We start from the raw sequence: 7,212 nt of genomic DNA on the forward strand, positions 1-7,212 counted from the left end.
ACTCAACGTACACATCTGGCACGGTTCTTCTTCAACAAGACAAGAAATTTTAAATACCATCTATACTGAAGTAACTAAAAAATAGAAATACTATAATTGCGTAAGGAAAGCAGAATCACACTCTAATACAAGAACACAAGCCAAATGCTTTGTTGACTGAACCTATAATGACGCATTATTCAGGACATTCAAATTATGAGAGAAAAAAAGAAAAGTAGTTTGTTGCCTTAATTTATATTGATGAAAAGCACTCTAAACATTACAATCTCTCCACACCGACTCGCTACTACCACATCTCAACCAGAACTCTCCAATATCACATCTCAGCAAGCACTGCCTACTAGCACATCTCAACAAACACTCTACTACGAGCTCTCCCCAAGAACTGACTACTACGAGTCCTCGAAAGGCACTGTGGAGGCCGCTGAATAATACCCTTTGGCGCAATCTCTGGCGCAGTGGCTCAGTGTAGCCACCTTTCATATGCCCCTCCTCCACAGGTATTTTCGCCAGCATTGGTGGTGAAAATACCACCAAATTCGTCCACAAAAATACAGACAAAAATAAAAGATAATATTAATACCTAAATATCACATAATTAGTTAAAATTTTGGCTTTGCACTGACCTTTCAATAACCTAATATATGAAATACAGTAAGCAATACAACTTCTTTTCATACATGTGACTTTACATAATAGTTCACACAATACACAAAAAATCAGTTTATACAAATGTTCACATAAAATACTTTTAATTATTAAAAAAAAAACAAATAGTTGATAATTCCAGCCCAGCAATGGTCAACAGGTGCAAACACCAACAAGTGACATCATTTTAGTAAAAGCAGTTCCATCTGTGGCATCCAGTAGTGTTGAGCAGGTACACACAGCAACAAGTCACATTATTTCAGTAGAAGCAGTTCATCAGTGGCACCCAGTAAAGTTGAGCAGGTACACACAGCAACAAGTCACATTATTTCAGTAAAAAACAGTCCATCAGTTGCACCCAGTAATGTTGAGCAGGTGCAGACAGCAACAGTGACATTATTTCAGTAGAAACAGTTCATCAGTGGCACCCAGTAATGTTGAACAGCTGCAGACACCAACAAGTGACATTATCTCAGTAGAAACAGTTCCATCTGTGGCACCCAGCAATGTTGAACAGGTGCAGACACCAACAGATGACATCTTTTCAGTAGAAGCAGTCCATCAGTGGCACCCAGCAATGTTGAACAGGTGCAGACAGCAACAAGTGACATTATTTCAGTAGAAGCAGTCCATCAGTTGCACCTAGCAATGATGAGCAGGTGCAGACAGCAACAAGTCACTTTATTTCAGTAAAAGCAGTTCATTAGTGGCACCCAGCAATGTTGAATAGGTGCAGACACCAACAAGTGACATTATTTCAGTAGAAGCAATCCATCAGTGGCACCCAGCAATGTTGAGTAGGTGCAGACAGCAAGAAGTAACATCATTTCAGTAGAAACAGTTCTAACAATGGCACCCAGCAATGTTGAATAGGTGCAGACACCAACAAGTGACATTATTTCAGTAGAAGCAATCCATCAGTGGCACCCGGCAGTGTTGAGTAGGCGCAGACAGCAAGAAGTAACATCATTTCAGTAGAAACAGTTCTAACAGTGGCACCCAGCAATGTTGAGTAGGTGCAGACACCGACAAGTGACATCATTTCCATAGAAGTAGCTCCATCTGTGCACCCAGTAATGTTGAGCAGGTGCAGACACCAACAAGTGACATCATTTCAGCAGAAGCAGTCCATCAGTTGCACCTAGCAATGATGAGCAGGTCCAGAGAGCAGTCCATAATATTTACTATCACTGATCACACTGTTCATCAGAGTTTATTAGCAGAAATTAAACATGTCCTAGTGGCACCAATCATGTAGAAAAAGTACAAGTAACAGTCCATATTATTCACTATCCTAATCACACAGTTCATCAGCAGAAATTAATCATTCCTAAGTGGCACCCATTATGTTGAAAAGTGCAGGTAACAGTTCATAATATTCACCATCACTAATCAGACAGTTCAAGCATGAACAATAGTTTGAATACACATACAAATGCTTTTACAATGCTCTTACACTAAACATACAAATTCTAATAAACACACAAATGATATCAGATAATTGTCATATTAACTATTACAAATACTCAAATATCAGTAAACCTATAATATTTATGGGTGTCAGTGCAAGCCACTACAAACAAATAAAATAATATTTAGGAGATAGGTGGGTAGGATTAGGAAAGGAAAACACACAAAACACACTCACTCATCTTTCATCCACATTAAGTACTACTGTGTAATTGAATAGTGTTAACTGTGTAAATGCAATTCTGTCAAAATTTGATGTTCATCTTGTGTATCAAGTAGTAGTGGCAGCAATGTATACAGTCAATAATAGTTAGTCAAGGTCATAGTCATCATGTCAAGACCAATGTTTGCCAAGCCAGATCAAAATGTACGGTTGCTGAACAACTGTCAGTGAGCCAAGATATGCAAATACTTCCTCTCTCCAAAAAAAAAGTTATATACTGCTTAGTGATTTAACAAAGTGTGTGTAGACAATCTTCCTTCCACTTTAGTGTTCTAGTCTGCTATCTTCATCCTCCTTGTTCCATATAGACCAACAAAAAAAAAATGCACCTCACTTACTTCACCTCTTATCCACCAAAACTCCAATAATCATCAGCATCACATAATCTCAATACTTTAATAATACCTCTTACGTCGATACATATAAACCTTATCATTAATAGCATTTACCTTACCTCTTGTCCACCAAAACTCCAATAATCATCAACTTCATATAATCTCAATACCTCAATAATACCTCTTCAATACGTCGACACATATAAACCTTATTACCAATATCATTTCACTTCCATAACAACTCTTTCCTCTAGTCAGTCTCCTCGAACAAGTACAGATAAAATCCTAGTGGAAACTTCAGATCATCATCCCATACAATCTGAAGACACATTGTCAACACACAACCTCTGTGTAATCCATCTGAGTCAAATCTTCTACTCATTATGAATTATAAACCAAAGAAATGCATACATGACCTCTAACAGACTTAGTTCGAATAACTCTCAGTAATTAAGTACGATTACGGAGTGTGAATGATCGTAATATTTCACAGTGTGTACACCACTTCAAGAATTATGGCAAACAGAAGCAAACGTGGAGTATTTCTTGTGTCAAGTGTCACTTCCTATTTCAATTGCTCACGAAAAATGCAGTGTAATAACTGTCAATGGTCTAAACCTAATTTTGGTATGTCATGTCGTTAGCTTCCTTCCTATTAGCATAAATTTATACAGCTTTCATAAAACCTCCAGCTCATGTGACTTCTATGAAGTTTCTTGTACTAATATCGTTTGTCGAATTATAGCAGCTCATTTTCTTATCTTAAAAATATAAGGCACTGAGCGTAAGCAAAACAAGCAATAGCGAGTAAACATACCAGTAGAGAACAGAATGTCAACAAGTGGATGCAGCACAATTCTTACAACGAGGCTCTGCCAAGCGAACAATCTATAATTAATACCATAGTGTGACCTAAACTCTATGTTTGTACACCTTATATCAGCATTTCTATATACCAAATTAAAGAGTAGTTATGACAACAAACAGAAATGTATAAATATGCAATCCATACGCATAGCAGCAAACAGGTCATTAGCAGCATATCAGCATAAGCAAATAAATGTTCATATGTAATCTTAATAAGTAAACATGAAGGCGCAAGCAGATAAATCACAAAGTATAACTTACATACCTAACCACATCAGCACAATAAATCAGGTGACAATTATAATTTAAATAAATAAGCACAGCAGGCACATAATTAAAAAATATGACATAAGTGAAAAAGCAGTGCAGCCAAGCGATGCATAATATACACAAGTTACAACCCAGTTCATTAATAATCATTGTCAAAATCAGTTAACGTACGCAAGCACTTCGCTTCACAAGTAAATTCATAGAACATGAAAGTAGCACAAAGTATGAATCACGTAATCGCGAGCAGCAAACTACGTCTAAAGTACGTACCTAAGTGGAAATATGTTACCTGAAAAACGAACTCAATTAATAGTCACCCTCTTTAATTTATTAGTTTCTTCTTGGAAATTACATTCTTTCTGAAATTTTCTCGATAGCAAGTCCTCTTAACGTCGGAGACACACAGAATTTACCTGAAGTTCTTAAATATTTTATACAACCGTATCCTGAAAAATACTGAACGTTAATAACATAATTCATCAAGTCACTATAGCTTTATACTGAATTTAATCGGAGAAATTAAACTGTGTATTTGTTTACTGCTGTCAGTGCATTCGCACTGAGCGCTCGATCAGCTGTAGGCGCGTGACGTAGGAAGCAATTGTTTGCGGTCAACGACTGCCTTGTGCGGCGCGCAGACTTGACTGTTGCTTTGAGTATGTGCCGCCGCCAAAACACAGCGCGGTATCCTTGCATTCTCCGTGTGTTTACGTAAACTGTTGGTTTCTCGAAAGTATGTCATTCCACAAAAATTTTTCAAAAGTATATCATTCCACAAAAATTTTAACGTTAGATATATGATGTATTCCCTTAGAGCGTCGTGATTTAAGAGTTTCTACTTCAACAGTGTTATCATGAATAATTTTGCGAATTCTATATGGACCGTTATAAAGCAGAAAAAATTTGCGACACAAGCCTTTTCCTTTGTGCGACAAACGGTGAGACTTAATTAATACCTTTTGGCCAACTAAAAAAGTTTTTAAACGACCAGGACGCTTAGCTGATTTCTCTCTTCTAGCAGCCGCAGATGCAATATTTTGTAGAGCCAGGTTGACAACTCCAGAATGCCGCAGTTTCCGTGTAGGCGGAAAAGGAACGATTTCAGAAATGCGATTTGTCGGTGCTTTGTTTTTTAATATCAGAATAGGCGGTAAAGAAGTTGAATCATTAGGGAGTTCATTCTGAATGTTTTGAAACATATGAAGATACTGATCACAAGTTCTGTGATTCTGATGACAATAAAGTCGACACAATTTATTGATTTCCTTCATCCATCTCTCTGAAGCGTTAGATTGAGGGTGAAAAAGTGAAATGAAAATTGGTTTAATTTTACGACGCCGTAGAGTACGAAGCCAAATTTTAGAACGAAACTGTGATCCATTATCTGATATAACCTTATCAACATGACCAACTTCTTTAAGAAAATGTTTGATGAAAGCATTAGATACTGAACGAGCTTTGCGTAACGGTGTAAAACACACGTATTTTGATGTCAACTCCACTGCTACGAAAATGTACGCAAAACCATTAGTAGAACGAACTACTGGACCGAACAAATCGACTGCAGCCATGTCCTTTAATTTCGCTGGAATGATAGGAAACAACAGTGCTCTGTGAGAAATAGTTGGCGGCTTAGCCTGTTGACATAATTTGCATTTGGCAAGAACAGATCGAATACGACTTTCCATATTACTGAAGTAGCAATTTTCTCGTAATTTAAGAAAGCATTTTCTGGGACCAAAGTGTGCATAACTGAAATGCGTATACCAAATCAGCTTATTAACCCACTCATCAGGAATACAAACTAACCAAACAGAGCTGTCGACCGATTTTCGTTTAAAAAGAATGTCATTGCGAACTAAATAATGCCGTCTAATCGCTACGCTTTCCTTTCTCCTCCACTTCTCCTTAATGTCCTTCCAGATTGGATCCTTATTTTGCTCCTTAGCGATGTCCTGGAGCGAAGACGAAATAAAGTTCTCAAACGCAACACCTTGAATATACATCAAACAAAAATTGTTTTCCTTGCAGTCCTCTTCAGCACTTTGTTTCAAACCCATAGGTGCACGTGATAAAGCATCGGCAACAATATTTGAAGAACCCTGTATGTAAACAATACTAAAATCAAATTCCTGTAGGTACAACGCCCATCGTGACAATCTGCCATGAGTTAATTTTGTTGACATAAGAAATTCCAGAGCTCGATGATCGGTATAAACCTTAGTATGTCTGCCAAACAAAAATGTGCGAAATTTTGTGAAAGCCCAAACAACAGCCAAAGCTTCAAGTTCCGTAATCGAATAATTCTTTTCTGATTTAGAGAGAACACGACTTCCAAATGCAATAGTTTTCTGTACTACAACGCCGTCTTCTTCTATCTCTTGAAATAAATGTGCACCTAGGCCCTTGTATGATGAGTCCGTCGCCAAACAAAAATCTTTAGATAAATCCGGATGTGAAAGAAGTGGAGCAGCAACTAAAGCATCACGAAGTTGTTCAAATTCTGATTGAGCTTCCTCATCCCAACACCAATTAGATTTCTTTCCAGATAGTTCACATAAACGAGGTGTGGCCAAATCGTCCAATTTATCAAAGCGTCTAAGAAAATTACAGACACCAAGGAAACTACGAGCATCACGTTTTGTAGTAGGAACAGCATAATTACGAATAGCGTCTAATTTTTCTGGATCAGGAAGAATACCTTCTGTAGAAATAATGTGACCGCGAAATTTCACCTGAGAACGACCAAATTCAGATTTTTCTAAGTTCACTGTAATGCCAACTCTTGCAAAGATACGTAATAATGAATCCAAAATTTTGTTGTGCTCACTCCAAGAATGTTTAGCAATAAGAATGTCGTCAACATGTGAAGTAATATTGTCACGAAGATAAACAGGTAAAATTTCATTTAAGCTACGAATGAATGCTGCTGAAGATACAGTAAGTCCAAACGGTAATTTCCGAAACTGGTAACAGTTACCAAAGGCTAAAAAGGCCGTGTATTTTCTACAATCAGGGTGGAGTTCTATTTGCCAAAACCTTGCGCGCATATCAATCGTGGATAAAACTTTAATTCCATGAAAATGTTGAAGAAGTTCATCTAAATTTTGTGGACTGTCAGCTTCAGGAATGATGATATTATTTATCTGTCTGGAATCCAGAACCAAACGAATTGACCCATCCTTTTTAAGAACAACGTATAATGGGCTAGTATAAGGACTGACTGCAGGCTCAATAATGCCCTGATCTAACATGTACTGAAGTTCATTCTTAACCTTGTCTCTGTAAGCCAAAGGAATAGCGTACGTTTTCCCGCGAAATGGTGTGTGTTCTTTTACTTTAAATAAATATTGTAAGCCTTGTATAGTTCCTGTGTGATGACTAAATACTGTAGCATGT

Source organism: Schistocerca americana, chromosome 1 (assembly GCF_021461395.2).
Source record: "Schistocerca americana isolate TAMUIC-IGC-003095 chromosome 1, iqSchAmer2.1, whole genome shotgun sequence".
Taxonomy (NCBI): domain Eukaryota; kingdom Metazoa; phylum Arthropoda; class Insecta; order Orthoptera; family Acrididae; genus Schistocerca; species Schistocerca americana.